An 18,241-nucleotide genomic window follows, 5' to 3' on the forward strand; every position below is an offset into this window, starting at 1 on the left:
GTGTTAGCTATGACACTCACTGTCTGTGAGGCTGAGAAAGGGCTGGGGGTAAGTGTCCAAAAATAGACTTCAGTTACTAGATGATATCCATCCACGGATGTCCATCTTCCTCTTCTTATTCTTTTGGCTGCACTGCAAGGCAGGTGAGATGTTAGTTCTCTGACAAGGGATTGAACTGTGGGAGCCCTGCAGTGGAATCATGGAGTCCTAACCACTAGACCACCAGGGATGTCCCCTGTGTCCATCTTCTATCCTTCGATTGCTTGACCTATGAGAACAGGTCTTCTCATACAGTTTTAAGAGTGATCCAACTTGAAATAGACTACTACCCCCATTAAAAACCAAAGACACACACATCTTTTCCCTAACAGAAACAAAGATCAGATCTAGCTACTGTATCCAAGGTGACATCCCAGCTCATGGAGTCCCAAGTCCAGGGTTGTCAGGGGTTACCCATCTCTCCAAAGCCCGTGGGTGACCACCTAGCTCTGACAGTCTTTCAGCTAATGAACTTATTTAATACACACCCAACACTAATAGAGCACTTACTCTAGGAACTCTAGGCATTTAAAAATTTAACTTATTTAGGCCTCACAGCTGACAAAGTTCCATATAGTCAAAACTATGGTTTTTCCGATAGTAATATACGGATGTGAGAGATGGACTATAAAGAAGGCTGAGCACCAAAGAACTGATGCTTTCAAATTTTGGTGCTGGAGAGCTGAGAGACCCTTGGACAGTAAGGAGATCAAATCAGTCAATCTTAAAGGAAATCAGTCCTGAATATTCATTGGAAGGACTGATGCTGAAGCTGAAGCTCCAATACTTCGGTCATCTGATGCAAAGAACTGACTCATTGGAAAAGACCCTGATGCTGGGAAAAATTGAAAGCAGGAGGAGAAGGGGACGACAGAAGATGGGATGGTTGGATGGCATCACTGACTCAATGGACATGAGTTTGAGCAAACTCCAGGAGATAATGGAGGACAGGGAAGCCTGGCGTGCTGCAGTCCATGGGGTTGCAAAGAGTTTGACATAACTTAGGGACTGAACAGCACAAACAAAAGGCCTCACAGCAATCCAAGGTGATAAATATGAATCTCCCTTTAGTTGAAGAAACTGAGGCAATGCAGGTCACATACTGCCATTTGGGAAAAGGGAGAAGGGGCAATCACATGCAGAAGTCAGTTGTCCAAATGGTGTACATTTTCCTGCTGGTAGCGATGGGCAAGGGCTTCCCACCCTGATGGTAGAGTGGGTTCTAGCCAGTCAATCTGAGAGCCCTTGGTTCTGCTCTGCAGAAGGTGTTCCAAGGCCATGCCTGATTGTGTGTGCCAGGTGGCGGCCGTCTTCCTGTTGACCGGGTTAGGGGGAGTGGCGGGAGGAAAGCTTGAGATTCTATAGACACCATGGAATCCCAGGCCCCTTTGTGGGGACCATAAACCTTTCCTTGGCAACAAAACCCTTAAAAAACCCCAGTTAGATGCTGGTAGATCTGATCTATGGTAATTCTGTGGGCCAGTTCCTTGAACTTGGAACCCATCTTTGTGATGTCTGTCTCTTGCCTTCACCCTTCATCCTCAGCATGATGGCTCCAATCTCTTAATCAGCTTTGAGACAACCTGAAGCAGTATGGCTCTGCCCTTGCCAGACGACCTCCCAGGGAAGGCTGCTTTAGTAGACACGATCGCCTCTATGTGTTGGGAGGGGTTTGGGGATGCAATTCCCACCTGATTTCTTTGCTTCCTTCAAGAACCCAATCCTACTGTATTTTCCAGACTGTTCATACACCTTTGGTTGAAACAGACTCTGGCCCGTGCAGCTCTGCAAGGCGTGTATTATCTGACCCTCTGCCGTTGCCAGGTTGCAGGCAGAAGGGTTGGAAGTGTGGGCTGCAGAGCAAGGCTTTTGGAGTCTGCTTCCCAGTCCTGCCACTTTCTAGCTGTGTAGCCTTCATCAGGTTGCTGTACCTTGCTCAGGGTCTGTCTGTGAAGTAAGGGAAAGAAAGTGGTATCCACTCTATGGGATTATTGTGGAAACTGAATAAGGAAATCCATTACTCAAAAACATCTCATACCAAAGAAGTGGGGTGGGGGATGGAATGTCCACATCTACATTTATTTGGAAGGCATGCTGGAATGAAGGGAACCAGAGTAAACGAGACTGTCCTATGTTTCCTGGGGTTGTCGGTCAGTTCCATTGTTGAGTGAAGTTTCAGATACAGACACCAAGCTGTCCTGTGATGGAGTTGCCATGCCCCTGGTGCAAATTCCAGTTGTGGACAGGAGATGCGAGCTACCACCTCTGGCCTGGTGGTCACCGACCAGCCTCTGCACTGGGGGTGATTCATGCAGCGTGATTCTGTGCCACTGAAACCTAAAGAAAAGGCATGTCTGTGTCTTTTCCCAGCTCTGTTTTCTGAGAGGTGAATAGGTGTTTTCTAGTAGGGCTGATGTTTATTTGTTCTGAAGTCTTTTCTGCTCTGTTGTGGGTCTTGAAAGTCACCAGTCTTCAAAGACAGCTTTGTCAAGTGGGGTTTCAGTGTCACATACTCGTGGATTTGTTGCATGGCTTCAAAATATTTCCCACCACGCTGCCTGCCCAGGGGTCTGTGTTAAGCATCGTGATTGTTTCTTCGATACAATTACCCTCCTGTTTCCTTCTGAGCTTTGAAGTTATTCAAGCTCTACTGTATAAGGAGTGGGGTCAATGTTACTAAGAGGAGGCTGGAATGAAACAGCAGCTGCTGTGAATACTACATGAAGTAGATCCTGGGCCCATACACCCACTGTCCTGCTTTAGAGATGGAAACATCAATAAAGAGAAAATTCCAAGTGAAAAACATTTCAAAGTTGAAAGAAAGCTGGAGAAAATTACCATGGGATTAGGAGTATTTACATGGGACAGAGAACCCTAATGTTACAGAACCTTCAATACAATAGAAGTTAATTTTCTCTGATGAAACAGAAGCCTGGTGGCAGGCAGCATGGAGCTGGTACAGCTTGGGGGGTGGTGCTGGGTTGGCTTGTTCTAGCTCCTTAGAACTAGCTATAAGCGTCTCTTCCCAACTCTATCTTTAATAATGTCACATTGATAACTCAAAACTGGCCATGGTGGAGTATTTACATCACAGAAATTGGCAAATGCTACAAGTCAGGGTTTTGCTGTCCATAGAGCCTATTTTTTAACACTTAACAGCACACCTCTGGGTCTAGGTTTCTACAGAACTAGGGACCTAGGCTTTTTCTATCATCCTGCTCTATCATTCTTATATGTGGCTCCCATTCCTATGTTCATTCATGTCCAAAGTTGCTGCAAAAGTTCCAGACATTGAATTATACTTTCCAGGTGGCAAGAAAAAAATCCAAAAAGAAGGGGACAATTATCAGGCACCCGCAGTATCTTACAGAGGTTTCTGGGTTTCTACAGAAAGATTCTACATTCTGTCCAAAGTTGCTGCAAAAGTTCCAGACATTGAATTATACTTTCCAGGTGGCAAGAAAAAAAATCCATAAAGAAGGGGACAAATATAGGGCACCAGAGTGTCTTACAGGAGGTTTCTACATTCCTTTGGCCAGCATGGAGACATGGCTGTATATAGCTGTAAGGGAGCCTGGGAGATGTAGTCTATATTTGGGGATACATTTGTCAAGTTAAGAGGGGGCTGAGATAGACAGAGCTCTAAGATATTCCTCTGCTCTTCGTTGTTCAGTCACTAAGTCATGTCTGACTCTTACCCTTGTATAATCACCTCCCCTTGAATAATAACTTGCAAATATGATGAGATACCACTCCTTCCAGTGAATTTTCAGGACTGATTTCCTTTAGGGTTGACTGATTTGATCTTCTTGCTGTCCAAGGGACTCTCAAGTGTCTTCTCCAACACCACTGTTCAAAAGCATCAGTTCTTCGGTACTCAGCCTTCTTCATGGTCCAACTCTCATATCCATATATGACTAGTGGAAAAACCATAGCTTTGACTATAATATGGACATTTATTGCCAAAGTAATTTTAATATGCTGTCTAGGTTTGTCATGGCTTTTCTTCCAAGGGGCAAGCATCTTTTAATTTCTTGTTCCGTGTCTTTTAATATTGTTTTTCCATGTCCGGTTCTAACTGTTGCTTCTTGACTCTCATACAGGTTTCTCAGGAGACAGGGAAGGTGGTCTGGTAGTCCCATTTCTTTAAGAATTTTCCACAGTTTGTTGTGAATCCCACAGCCAAAGGCTTCCATGTAGTCAATGAAGCAGAGATAGATGTTTTTCTGGAATTTCCTTGCTTTATGATCCAATGAATGTTGCCAATTTGATATCTGGTTCCTCTGCCTTTTCTAAACCCAGGTTTGTACATCTGTAAATTCTCAGTTCAAGTACTGCTGAATAGTAGCCTGTGATTATGCTGTGTCCCAAATTAATTGATTTTAAGATAGGGAGATTTTCTGTGTTGTTGTTGTTCAGTCACTCAGTTGTGTCCGACTTTTTGTGACCCCGTGGACTGCAGCACACCAGGCTTCCCTGTCCTTTACCATCTCCCGGAGCTTGCTCAAACTCATGTCCATTGAGTCAGTGATGCCATCCAACCATCTCGTTCTCTGTCATGCCCTTCTTCTCCTGCCTTCAATCTTTCCCAGCATCAGGGTCTCTTCCAATGAGTCGGTTCTTCTCATCAAATGACCAAAGTATTGGAGATTCAGCATCAATCCTTCCAATGCATATTCAAGATTGATTTTCTTTAGGATTGACTGCTTTGATCTCCTTGCAGTCCAAGGGACTCTCAAGAATCTTCTCCAACACCACAGTTCAAAAGCATAAATTCTTCAGCACTCAGCCTTCTTTATGGTCCAACTCTTACATCTATGCATGACTACTAGAAAAACCATAGCTTTTGTCTATACCTGACTTTTGTTGGCAAAGTAATGTCTCTGCTTTTTAATATTCTGCTTAGGTTGGTTATAGCTTTTTTCCAAGGAGTAAGTGTCTTTTAATTTCATGGTTGCAGTCACCATCTGCAGCGATTTTGGAGCCCAAGAAAATAAAGTCTGTCCCTGTTTCCATTTGCCATGAAGTGATGGGACCAGATGCCATGATCTTGCTTTTTTGAATGCTGAATTTTAAGCCAGCTTTTTCACTCTCCTCTTTCACCTTCATCAAGAGGCTCTTTAATTCCTCTTTGCTTTCTAACCAAATTGATCACATGGATCACAGCCTTGTCTAACAATGAAATTATGAACCATGTCATGTAGGGCCACCCAAGATGGACAGGTCATGGTGAGAATTCTGACAAAACGTGGTCCACTGAAGAAAGGAATGGCAAACCACTTCAGCATTCTTGCCTTGAGAACCCCATGATCAGTATTAAGTGGCAAAAAAATTTTTCTGTGTATGCCTGACAAAGTGCTTTAAATCCAAGTCTAGAGGTCAGAGATGGAGAAAGGTAGAGAACAGAAGCATGAGAAAGATTGAACGTGCCCATTGCTGGCTTAAAGATGGAGGTGGCCCTGTGGCAAGGAATGCAGGAAACCTCCAGGAGCTAAAAGTGAGCCCCTGCTGACACCCAGCAAGAAAAAGAGAATCTCAGTCCTACAGCCACAAAGAACTGAATTCTGTCAATGTGGTGAAGAAGTGGGGCTTCCGAGGTGGCACTAATGGGTAAAGACTCTGCCTGCCAATGCAGGAGACATAGGAGACATGGGATTGATCCCTGGGTCAGGAAGATCTCCCTGGAGGGGGGCATGGCAGCCCACCTGGTATTCTTGCCTGGAGAAGCCCATGGACAGATGCACCTGGAAGGCTACAGTCCATAAAGTTGTGAAGAGTTGGACATGACTGAAGTGACTTAGTGTGTACGCACAGTGAAGAAATTGGCTCTTTCCCCCGTTTTCACTTCTGTGTTCTAAATCTGTCAGTGTCCTAGATTTTAGCATAGTTTGTGCTAGCTTGAACTTGGTAAATCCTTAACAGATATTTATTAAACAATGATACAAGCATGGATACCATTGGAATACAAAATAAGTAAAACTTTATGTTCTAACAGCAGGTTGACGTCTATCTAGTTCAGGGATAGACATGAACATCAATCCAATTAGAGAAAAGAGAGTACTCAGTCACATTATATACTGACCCACAAATGAGTGCAGTAGAGCCTCGAATAGTCTGTTAGTTGTGGGTTGCCGGCTGAATTTACCAGGATGTTTTGGACTGTGAATAAGAGAAAATTCCAAGTGATCTGGCTTAAAAAATGAAGGGAATTATTAGATAGAAGATATAAGAGAAATTAAAGGATAGCACAGACTTTAGTCAAGATTTTATCCAGCAAGTTGACTATATCACCAAGTATGAGGTCTCCTGATTGTCCTCATGAGGTTGTCTACTCTTGTGGTTTCAAGAGCATCCAGTGAGGAAAAGATCATCTCTGTCACAGCATTTCCTGTATTTGAACTGACACTGTGTTTGGGGGAATTGAGTACGGAATGAGACAATTGCTGTAGCAAAGGTCACTGCTCTCCCCCTGAAGACTAGAGTGGAAATCGGCTTTCCTGGATCCGCATACGAGAGAGAGAATATACAGATGAGTGTGTGTGTTCTTGTGTGTGTCTGTGTGTGTGTGTCTGTGTAGCTGGGGGACAGGGACAGGAAGAGCCCTTGTTGGGAAGACAAAAGGAACTAGAAAGTGGGTGATAACTACAAAGGACCACTACACTACATCAGCAGTAAGTGTGAAATAGTTAAGGAAAGGAGATGTTATTTGGAGATGATACACTTATTTTTCATTTCCCCAGTGGAGTGGTATGTGTAATTGATTGAGGTCTAGTGAAGTGGAGACAGGACGCTCAATTAGCAGGCAGTTGAATACACAGGAGGTTCTGAAGTCCTGAAACAGAGTGGTCACAGTGGAAATGGATGATTCTTGGAGACATTATGGGAGAAGATTTCCAGGATTTAGTGAGGGGTGAAAGTTAGGAAAATCAATTATTATTTCATGATTTTGATTCTGAAAGATTGAAAGGACTACAGTGCAACTAACGGAGAAGGAGGGAAACTGGTTTGCGGGACAGGGAGAAAAGGAATAGGGGGTTTCAGCCATTTCAAGTGTAGAGTAGCTATGGAAGATCAAAAAGAACTGGGTAAATGTAGCTGGAGAAAAAGCATTGGGTCAAGGAGTAAACCTCAGGCACACGTCGAGAAGAGGAGAAGCTGAGAGAAATAAGGACAGTGCAATGTTAACAAAGTTAAGAAAGGAATTTATGAGGGGAGTGGTGTGGAAGAAGATGGAACTTCACAGAAGGTCTCTGTGAATTTAAGTTGCAGGCCTACAGATTAGGCATAAGAAAAATAATGAAACATGGAAGAAGGCAAAAAAATGTGGTTTCTACACAAAAGCAATGAAATAAAAAAAACTTGATTGATATGGCATAAACTCTTGGTTACCTCACCATATACACTTCTTAGTTCTCCATTGATATGTTAGTTATCTATTTCTGTATAACAAATTGCCACAAACATTGTGGCTTTAATAAGTAAATAATGGTTTCCCTGGTGGTTCAGATGGTGAAGAATCTGCCTGCAATGCAGGAGACCCAGGTTTGATCCCTGGGTCAGAAAGATGCCCTGGAGGAGGAAATGGCAACCCACTCCAGTATTCTTGCCTGGGAAATTCCATTGTAGATCAAGAGTCTGGATATAACTTAGCTGGATCTTTTGTTTAGGGTCTCACAAAGCTCCAGTCAAGGGGTTATTTGAGCTACATTCTTATCTGGAGCCCTGAGTGGGGAAGGACTTGCTTCTAAGGTTACTCAAGTTGCTAACAGAATTCATTTCCTTATGGTTGTAGAACTGAGACTCCTGGCTTCTTGGCAGCTCAGCTCTTAGAGGCCATCCATCCACAGCTCCTTGTCATGTGGACCTCACAACATGGCCACGTTTCTTGAAAGCCAGCTAGGGATACTAGAGTCTCTAGAATGAGTCTTAGTGAGAAAGAACTGTAACATAATCATGAAAGTGGCACTCCATTTTTGCCATGTTCTGTTGGCCAGAAGTAAGTCACAGGTCCCACCCACACTGAAGGAAAATGAATTTTTAAAAAATATGTGTTTATTTTTGAGTCTTCATAGGCACGTAGGCTTTCTCTAGTTGTGGTGGGCAGGGGCTCCTCTTCACTGTGGTGCTTGGGCTTCTCATTGTGGCAGCTTCTCTTGTTGCAGAGCATGGGCTCTCAGCACTCGGGCTGTGGTGCATAGGTTTACTTTCTCTGCTGCATGTGAGACCTTCTTGGACCAGGGATTGAACCCATATCCCCTGCTTTAGCAGGTGGATTCTTATCCACTGGATCACCAGGGAAGTCCGAGGAGTTCCCTGGGACTGAATTAAACAGGAGTGTGAAAGCCAGAAATTGGGGTCAGCCTAGAGTCTGTCTGTCATACTTGACATCAGTTTTGTTCGGGGGTCTCCATGTAGTTAGTTCTAGATCACAGTTCTAAGCTAACTGTGATTCTGTTTCCTGCTTTTCTGATCTCCCTTCCTGTTAGGAGTGGTCATGAATCAGGTGTGGCAGTAGCAACTAAGCAAAAGTCTCCTGGGAGGTTCTGGGAAATCTTTTGGGCTCCCCTGATAAACGGGAATGATTATAGATGGCACCAGACTTTTTCCTTTTCCATATCTCAAATGACTACATGAAAACTGGAACTATAGCAGCAGAGGGCTTTGATGGGGAGGCCACGTGACTCATAGAACTATCAGTAAAGTTAGTTTGGTCACTCCTCACTCCAATTACATTATATTTCTTTGTTGTTAGTCAATAGTGAAAACATCAGTGGGAGACTAAGTTTAGGGAAAAGATGATAAATGTGATTTGCCACATGAATTTGGGGTATAACACAACATGGATGTGTCTTACCCTAAAGTAAAATTGATGCCTGTCTTAGATGCTCAGATCTGTCTAACCTGGTGTATAGATTTGGAATCAGCTGTATAGAGATTTTGACTGAAACTTTATCAGTGGATACATTTACCAAGGATGAGGATCAGAGTGAGAAAATAGGGTGACAGAGGGGACATTTGAAATACCTAGATTCAAGAAGAAGACAGGAGAAGAGGGCACTTGAAGGGAAATCTGAGCAGTCAAGAGCCATCAGTCCTTAGAACAGAAACACCTAGTTTTCAAATCCTCAGTCCCACATTTCTGCAGGACATATATTTAGTCTTCTGCTCTCATTTTGGCTCTTAGGTTCCAAAAAAATTTGCTATATCAATGTCTCAACCCTATTACACTCAACACTTTCTTTTTATTGTATTTTATTTTTTAAAATTGTTTTTATTTTTTTTATTTGGCTGCACTGGGTCTTATTTGCAGCATGCAGGATCTTTGCTTATGGCATGTGGGGTCTTTACTTGAGGCATGCAAACTTGTAGTTGCAGCTTGTAGAACCGAGTTCCCTGGCCAGGGATCAAACCCAGGCCCCCTGCATTGGAGTCTTTTAACCACTGGACCACCAAGGACGTCCCTTATTGTATTTTTTAGTATTCCCTCTTCTATTTTGATATATAGTTTATAAATAAATGTAGCCTCCCTACACCCTTCATTACAAATCAATATGATGTGCTGGTGATGAGAGAACGGAGAAATAAAAGGAAAACAATCTATAAATAAATAATATGTTTACCAGTATGTACATGTTTGGCCACAATTATACTAAAAGAGACAATGAAGAAGACAGACCTGTACCTCCACGGAGTCACTGTGCATTTAACAGCTATAGATGAAGACTTTTAAAGGTATGTTTTGCCAGGGACTCAAGTACCTGTCATGGCCTTGCCACTGGTGATGTGGATCTCCACAATAGTAAGCAACACTTTGCAAAATTTGGAGTGCAAAAAAAGACAAGCATCTCTTGATTTAAACAGTAGTTGTGTTTCTGGAAAATTCAGTGTATAGTCATACTATGCAAAAAATATTTGATGCTTGTATATAAAATGGACTTTGATTCTAGGTAACAAAATTTTAAGCAGACATTTTTACCTATGAATGTCCTTGGGCCACATGAAAGTTGCATGGGATGTTGGATAATTCATTGCATAGGACTGTTCCATTTATTGCAGACTATGTAACATTGGAAATATTGTACACTGAATGTAGGAAATATAACCACCAAAATGCTGGGTCAGTTTCCAAAATGCCCCACACCGGGCAGTTCTAACTCTGGGAGGAACTCCAGTTCTACTTTGTCCTCAGTGGTTTTGTGGTAAAAAGGCAGTGGAACTAGGATTGGATGGCATTAACCATGGTGTTTAGACACCTCCCAATTTCTAGGGAACTTGGGGCGCATGGATCTGCAGGTCAGCTGGATGAGAAGAATGGGCAAAGGATTGTAGCTTGGAAGGTGGTTTGCTCCTTCAAAAGTTGAGTCTTTGGTGGAAACCTCAAGGACTTGATTTAAAAGACATTCTTTAAAACATTTAAGATAATAAGGTTATTAAAAAGAAGAGATATTACTTTGCCAACAAAGGTCTGTCTAGTCAAAGCTATGGTTTTTCCAGTAGTCATGTATGGATGTGAGAGTTGGACTATAAAGAAAGCTGAATGCCAAAGAATTGATGCTTTTGAACCATGGTATTGGATAAGACTCTTGAGAGTCCCTTGGACAGCAAGGAGATCCAACCAGGAGATCCAACCAATCCATCCTAAATCAGCCCTGAATATTCTTTGGAAGGACTGATGCTAAAGCTGAAACTCCAATACTTTGGACACCTGATGCAAAGAACTGACTCATTTGAAAAGACCCTGATGCTGGGAAAGATTGAAGGTGGGAGGAGAAGGGGACAACAGAGGATGAGATGGATGGCATCACCGATTCAAAGACATGAGTTTGAGTAAACTCCGGGAGTTGGTGATGGACAGGGAGGCCTGGCGTGTTTCAGTCCATGGGGTCGCAAAGAGTCGGACACGACTGAGCGACTGAACTGAACTGAAGGTAATAACAATGCAAGCTTTTTGTTTAAAATCCAACCCCCCCCCCCACACACAATCAAGATGTCTCTCATCCACTTAATTTCTTTTCCTCCCTTGAACAAGAGTTGAGAATATCAAAAACATATATATCATTTCTGTCAGTAACTTTCCTATATATATATGTTTAAAAATTTCAAGACAGAGCATCAGACAGGAATTCCAGAGAGATGTTCCCTCAACAAGGTATTCAAGACCCCCAGGCTGCTTATCCTTAACTTAAGGAGGGGCTGGAATTAGCTTCCGATTCCCTTTCACTTCACCCGTTCTCAGTCATGTCCAGCTCCCTGGCCCCATGGACCATAGCCCTCTAGGCTCCTCCGTCCAGGGGATTCTCCAGGCAAGAATACTGGAGTGGGTTGCCATGTCCTCCTCCAGAGGATCTTCCCAACTCAGAGATTGAACCAATTGAACCATTAAACCAATGGCAGGCAGATTCTTTACCACTAGCACCACCTGGGCAGCCCACCCTTCTTTCTCACCATTTAATTCCCTGTGATTCTTTCCTATCTCCTGAAGTTTAAAACTGTCAGCCCTGGGACTTTCCTGGTTATCCAGTGACAAAGACTTCCGCTCCCAGTGCAGGGAGCCCAGGTTACTAGATTCCACATGCTGTGACTAAGAGTTCACATGTTGTCATTAAAGATCCTATATGTCACAACCAAGACCTGGCATAACCACATAAATAAATACAGAAACATTAAAAACAAGAAACTGTCAGTCCCGACTTCGCAGCAGCTTTGGAGAGAGGGCAGCAGAAGCTGGCATGGCAGCAGCTGTAACTTCTTGCAAATCACCCCCTTCTCACAAACATCGTTCCACAGCTGCTAGAAATGCTCATTGCTTCTTGGCGTCTAAAGAATGCATTTGTGTGCTCCTTAGCTTCAATTAACTCTCAAATATTAAAGCAGTTTGCAGAGGATACTGATGAGGAAGAACCTGGAGCCTAGGTGACTTTCTCCAATGTCCATCCTCACATTTCACGTTTTCAGATTTAAGCATCGGGTGCCTATGAGAGACCTTCACAGAAACAAATGCCACTCATGGTACATGATTAGTTATGGATGGCTCCTGCTTCATGTAATGGATCTAAAAAGGGGAGACAGTTGAATAAGTCTGACTAGATGTCTTTGAAGAGAGGTAAACTGCTAACATGTAGTATTCTGTCTGTAGGATCAAATATTTGAGGAAATACTTCTTGTCTTCTTTTTTAAAAAATATCTACTCTTTATTTGACTGCACCAGGTCCCAGTAGCTGCATGCAGGATCTAGTTCCTCGATGAGGGATCGAACTTGGTCCCCTGCATTGGGAGACTGGAGTCTTAGCCTCTGGACCACATGGAATTCCAACACTTTTTGCTTTCTGCTCTAAATATTATGCCTTCAGGAATTCCCTGGTGGTCCAGTAGTTAGGACTCCACACTTCCACTGCTGAGGGTGTGGGTTCAATCCCTGGTAGGGGAACTAAGATCTCACAAACTGCATGACACAGGCAAAAAGAATTATGCTTTTATTTGCACTGGGGCAAGGACGCAGGTTTGATCCCTGGGTCAGAAAGATCCCCTGGAGAAGAAAAGAGCAACCCCCTCTAGTATTCTTGCCCAGGAAATCCCATGGAGAGACGAGCCTGGTGGGCTACAGTCCATGGGGTTGCAAAAGCTACTGAAAATAATAAACAACAAGATTTGCCTTATCCCCAAGACCTGGAGGGGAGAAAACAGCCTTACTTTCATTACTTACTACTCTCTGTGGAGAAGTGTGATTCCTTTTTAGTGCACTAGGAACATTTCATTAGTGACACCTTTTAGATTCCTAAATTGGGCACTCCTGTATCCTTTATTAACTTCTGGCCTTGTCCCCACACAGTCACTTCTAATGTCTAACTCCTTCATCATGTGATCATCTTCCTATTCAGATGTGTTGTGAAGGGTGGTACTTCTAAAAGGTGACGTGTGTACCGCTCACGTGGGCATCTTACAAGAACGCAGACTCTCAGCAAGGACCTACTGTATAGCACAGGGAACTCTGCTCAATATTCTGTAATCGCCTACATGGAAGAGAGTCTGAAAAAGAGAATATATATGTTTAGTTGAGTCGCTTTGTTGTACACCTGAAACTGACATACACTGTAAGCCAACCTTGCATGCGTGCTAAGTCACTTCAGTCATGTCCGACTCTCTGTGATGTTGCGGACCCTAGCCTGCCAGGCTCCTCTGTCCGTGTGATTCTCCAGGCAAGAATACTGGAGTGGGTTGTCATGCCCTCCTCCAGGGAAGTCAACTATACTCTAGTGTGAAATGAAAAATTTTTTAAAAAGTAAAATAAAATGCAGATTTGCTTTACAATCCACCCCAGGCAGCTTTAAAAAATGCAGATACTGATCCAATAAGTTGAGATCGAGTCCAAGGTTCTGCTTCTCTCACAAGCTCCTAGTAAATGCAGATGTTGCTGATAGAGAACCATGCTCTTGAGTAGAAAGACAGAATGAAGGAATGACAGGTGAGGCCTAAAGGGAACATTACCTTTCAGAGACCCACAAACCACCTGGGAAAGTAAGCTACAGGAAGTGGTGAGAAGAGATGTGTATATGTGATTACATATTTATGTATATGAATATATAAGATTTATACAGACATATAAACTCTGTTTCAAAATGGCATCATTCAAACACTAAGTGGGAGAGGAGAGGTGGGATGAATTGGGAGATTGGGATTGACATATGTACATTACTATGCATAAAACAGATCAGTAATGAGAACCTACTATATAACACAGGGAACTTTATTCAGTGCTCTGTGGTAACCTAATTGGGAAGGAAATCCCAAAAGAGGGGAAACATACATATATATATATAGATATACACACACACACACACATACAGGTGATTCACTTTGCTGTAAAATAAATTCATGTTATTTACTCTAATAAAAGTTAAAAAAAATAGACATTTGTCAAAAACATTTTAAAAGGAGGTATGGAGCTATTTAGGAGAGTTTTATAGATAATCTTTAATATTTAACATGTCAGCTTACAATGAGTTAAATGTATAAAATACTTGTACAGTGATTGGTATATTTTAAGAACAATATAAGCATTAACTATGATATTTAATATTAGTATCATTATTATAGTTTATGCTGATTTTAGGATTCAAAGTTCTGGGAATTAGAATAGGAAGGATTTGCTTGGAGAAATAAATCATTCCCATAAAGAACAGTGATGGAGGTGGTCACCAGGAAATGGAACAAATCGCTTACATCTTCCTTCAGTCTTGTGTGAAAGCTGTAAGACTGAGGGAGGTCTGGGAAGTAAGATCCTCTGACGGGTTTTTACAATATGGGTTAGCTGCAACATGAGAAGTTATATTAACTTCTGACTTAAGTTGTATTTGCACACAGAGTCTCCTGACAACTGAGGCTCCACATGTGGAAAAAAAAGTTAAAGCTGTCTTCTTAAAAATAGAAAAAGTAAAGCTGAAATTAGATTCAGCAATAATCGACAGTAATTGAATTTTAGTGAGAAAAACATCAAATTATAGCAATTTGAAGAAGACTTCTTTTTTCCCCAAATCAGGTTAATTAGATTCTCAGGCTTATTTAAGAGAGAGGTTATTTTTATAAAATGACATAATTAAGTGGGATTTGGTATTACAGATGAGATTTTTTTTTTTAATACCATGTGGTTTTATTGTTCTCTCACCCCTTTAAAATATTGTTTTCCAGTGGAGCTCATTATCTTTAATTAAAGCTGGTATAACTAACTTTATAAAGTTAAATGTTTACCAGGTTCCAGGGAAAGCTTACCAGTTATTCAGAAAAGCCATTAATAAGTTAATACACAAAGCATTCCCGTCCACCTAGTGGTAAAAGTCTGAATTGCAAGCATCGTGCTTATGTTGAGAGGCTTCAAACTGCTTTTGAGGGGCTAACCATACAAACCCCAACCTCTGTAACCACAGCGCCCTGTGTGGTCAGCTGTGACTCTGTCATTCCTGGGGGTTCAGTGGACCCTCAAAAGTGTGGGAGACTTATGCACTGCCTTTGAGGCTGGAGCTAATACCTCCTGAAAAATTTCACTGCTTATTTCCTTCTTAAGAATTTACTAATACATGTTAGACCCCTTGGTATACAAGAGAAAAATAAGTAATACTCAAATTATCATGACTGTAAGTAAAGTTGAGTAGTGCTTTTCCAAGTTCATTAATAGAATTAAAGAAATGAAATAAGTTTATAAAAGCTATGTTACTACTGATAGAGCTTATCGAATTGGAAGTGACAAAGATCATGGTCAAGGTTATTAGTAAGAGGCTTACAGAATGTTTTATACCATTTAAATTCTTGCTTATTGCTTATTATTGTGAGGCAGTGTAATATGATAGAAAGCGCACTGGTAAGGCACAAACTTGGCTGGGGGGCATTGGCAAGCTCTTGGAGCCTCAGCTTCTCCATCTTTAAAATGGGACGTACTTTGGACCATACACTGTTATGAGATTAAATAACTCACATACGATGTGATCTTAGAGCCTGGTTTAGGGAGTACTTGAGAGGTCATAAGTTTTTCCTTGGTTTTCAGATGTTTGCGAGGAATTCAGCACCTCCAGGAACACAGAAGCCCCATCACCACCTGGGCTCATGAGCTCAGCATTGAGTCAGAGGAAAGGAGGAAGCTTTCTGATTCATGGTTCCACTTCCTGAGGTTCCTTAGTCATCTGAACTGGTCCAGACGAGGCTGCCCCTACTGAGAAGTGTTCATGCCCTGTTTTGAGTCAAACGACATTATTTACTGATAGTCTTGGCTAGATGGGTAGGGTGTTTGTGTATTGGAGCATGATGTGGCCAAGGTAACACATATGTTCTTCCAAAGTTGGCTTTTATTTCTTTGGAGAAAGTTATGAATAGCCGCAGAGAACTGGAAACTGCCTTCCAGCTCAGAGGCGCAGCGGAAGTTGGCCTGAGGTGGAGCAGGCGTTGACTAACTTGCCGGGTGACCTCTGGGGAGGCTTTCCAGAACCTCTGGGTTGGCCACCTGTACATGAAAGCCATGATCATGGGGTTGCTGCCCCGCTGCTGGGAACGGCTCACTTTCAGAGATGGTTCCAAGCCCTTTGATTAAATATTAGCATTGCAATCGTAATGATTGTCACACCGATGGCTGTCAGCACTCTGGGACTGCGGTGGTGAATAATTTGAATTATGCAAGGTTTGACTTGTGATTCCAAGGAAAAAAACGTATATCCACAAGAGTCAGAACTAGGAGTGTATTTGTTTAAAAAAATGATGCAGGGCAGAGGCATCTACTTATAAACATACTCCTGGCTCAGGATAGAACATTTCTATGTGTAGAACTTAATGAAAACTGTCGCTCCAATTAGGGCATATGCTCCCGTGAGTACTAGCACACCCAGGACAGACCCGGTCCAACTAGCACCTCCCTTCATTCTCAAAAATGTTCCACTGGGACAATAGCTGAAGTAGTCACTCTATTCTACTACCCCCTCCTAGAAACCAAATACCATGCACACATTGGTTCCTGTCTTTATTATTTTATTTTTGGCTCTGCTGGGTCTTTGAAGTGATGTGTGGTCTCCTGTAGTTGCCTCACAGCATTAATTCTCCAACCAGGGATCGAACCTGTGTCCCTGCATTAGAAGGCGGATTACTAACCACTGTACCACCGGGGAAGTCCCTAGTTGGTGTCTTTAGAATCTTTTGTCCAACAGTAGGATCACAGTAGAGTGATGAAGAGCCTGTGTGCCGGGGGGCTTGATAAACTGGCTCTGGATGTTCTGGGTAGCCTACCAGCTCTGTGAGTTTAAGCAAATTTTTTTTTTTACCTCCCCCCACACCTGGCATACTCAGTCGTGTCTGACTCTTTGCGACCCCATGGACTATAGCCTACCAGGCTCCACTTTCCATGGAATTTCCCAGGCAAGAATACTGGAGTTGGGTTACCACTTCCTCCTCCAGGGGATCTTCCCAACCCAGGGATTGTCACTTAAAATGCATCAAATAATAAAAGTGGTAAATAATTTATAAGAGTAGAAAAGAGTACAAGATTCCTTCCACCTCACCTCTACCTTCCTCCCCAGAGGCAGTCATCTTCAGTAGGATCAGTTCCTCCACTTTTTTACACCTCAGTCTCTCATCTATGAAATGGGTGCGATGAATTCATCTCATGTCCATTCATCTTTACAGACCTGATGTGCCCAGCACAGGTCCGGATGTATAATAAATGCTCACAAACGATTATGAATATTATGTTTCCTGGCCTGCTTTTTGTAGTCTGCTCATTTTCACTTAGCAAGTATACAGAATATGGTTTCTGAACCTCATTGGTAATAAACAAAAATCCCCCAGTAAATATGGAAATGTGAGTTTTCTGAGGAGTCTCTATTCAAATGTTGTTCTTAAGCAAATATTACCAGGCTCAATAAGCATAGAAATGGAACCATCATCTCTCTGCTTGAAACTGGTCCTTCCAGGTGGGGCTTGGGGCAGTCTGGGTGTGTGGGAGGCAGCGGGCTGGAACGTTTACACTGCTGTTTGTGGTGTACCTGTTCAGTCATAAACAGAGAGCTTCAGTTTCCATCTGGCTTCTCTCACTGGCCCTCAATTCACATGAAAAAGAAAGAGAGAGAGAGGGCAATGAAAGAGAAAGACATCTGAACGGCTCCACGGAGAGGATCAAAAACAAATTTGGTCCGACGATCCCAGGGCCTCTTGTGGTCAGAAGGAGGCAGAGATGGAGGTTTCTGAAATGAGAGAACCCAAAGAGGTGTGTTTTGACATGTAGAAGATTAGCTGCTGTTCTCAGCGACGAGTGCTACTCTGCAGTCAAAACATGCCGCTGAAACTGGGGACGGCTGTCAAGAATGTCCTCCCTTTCCTGTTGCTTTATTTAGTGACAGCCAGTTCCAGCTTGTTTTGTCACAGTCAGGCGCTAGGGAGATGCCTCAGTTATCCTCAATAGGATGGAAACTTTGGTTACCGGGACTGACTCTTTTTAGGCTCTTCCAGCCCCCTGTCTCTCCTCTCGCAGGCTCCACCCGGACTGTCTGTCACACTGGCTTTGAAAACCCTTTCCCGAGGGTGGGTGGGGATCCAGAGTTTTTGCTGTGGTAATTAGAATACGCAGCCCCTGCTTTCACCCACGCCTATGTCTTCTGGAGCCCTTTTAGTGGATTAAAATCCAACCCCTTTCATTCCCCCTTGTTGAGGGCATGCAGAATGATAAACACTA

This window comes from Cervus canadensis, chromosome 21 (assembly GCF_019320065.1).
Source record: "Cervus canadensis isolate Bull #8, Minnesota chromosome 21, ASM1932006v1, whole genome shotgun sequence".
NCBI classification, from domain to species: Eukaryota; Metazoa; Chordata; class Mammalia; order Artiodactyla; family Cervidae; genus Cervus; species Cervus canadensis.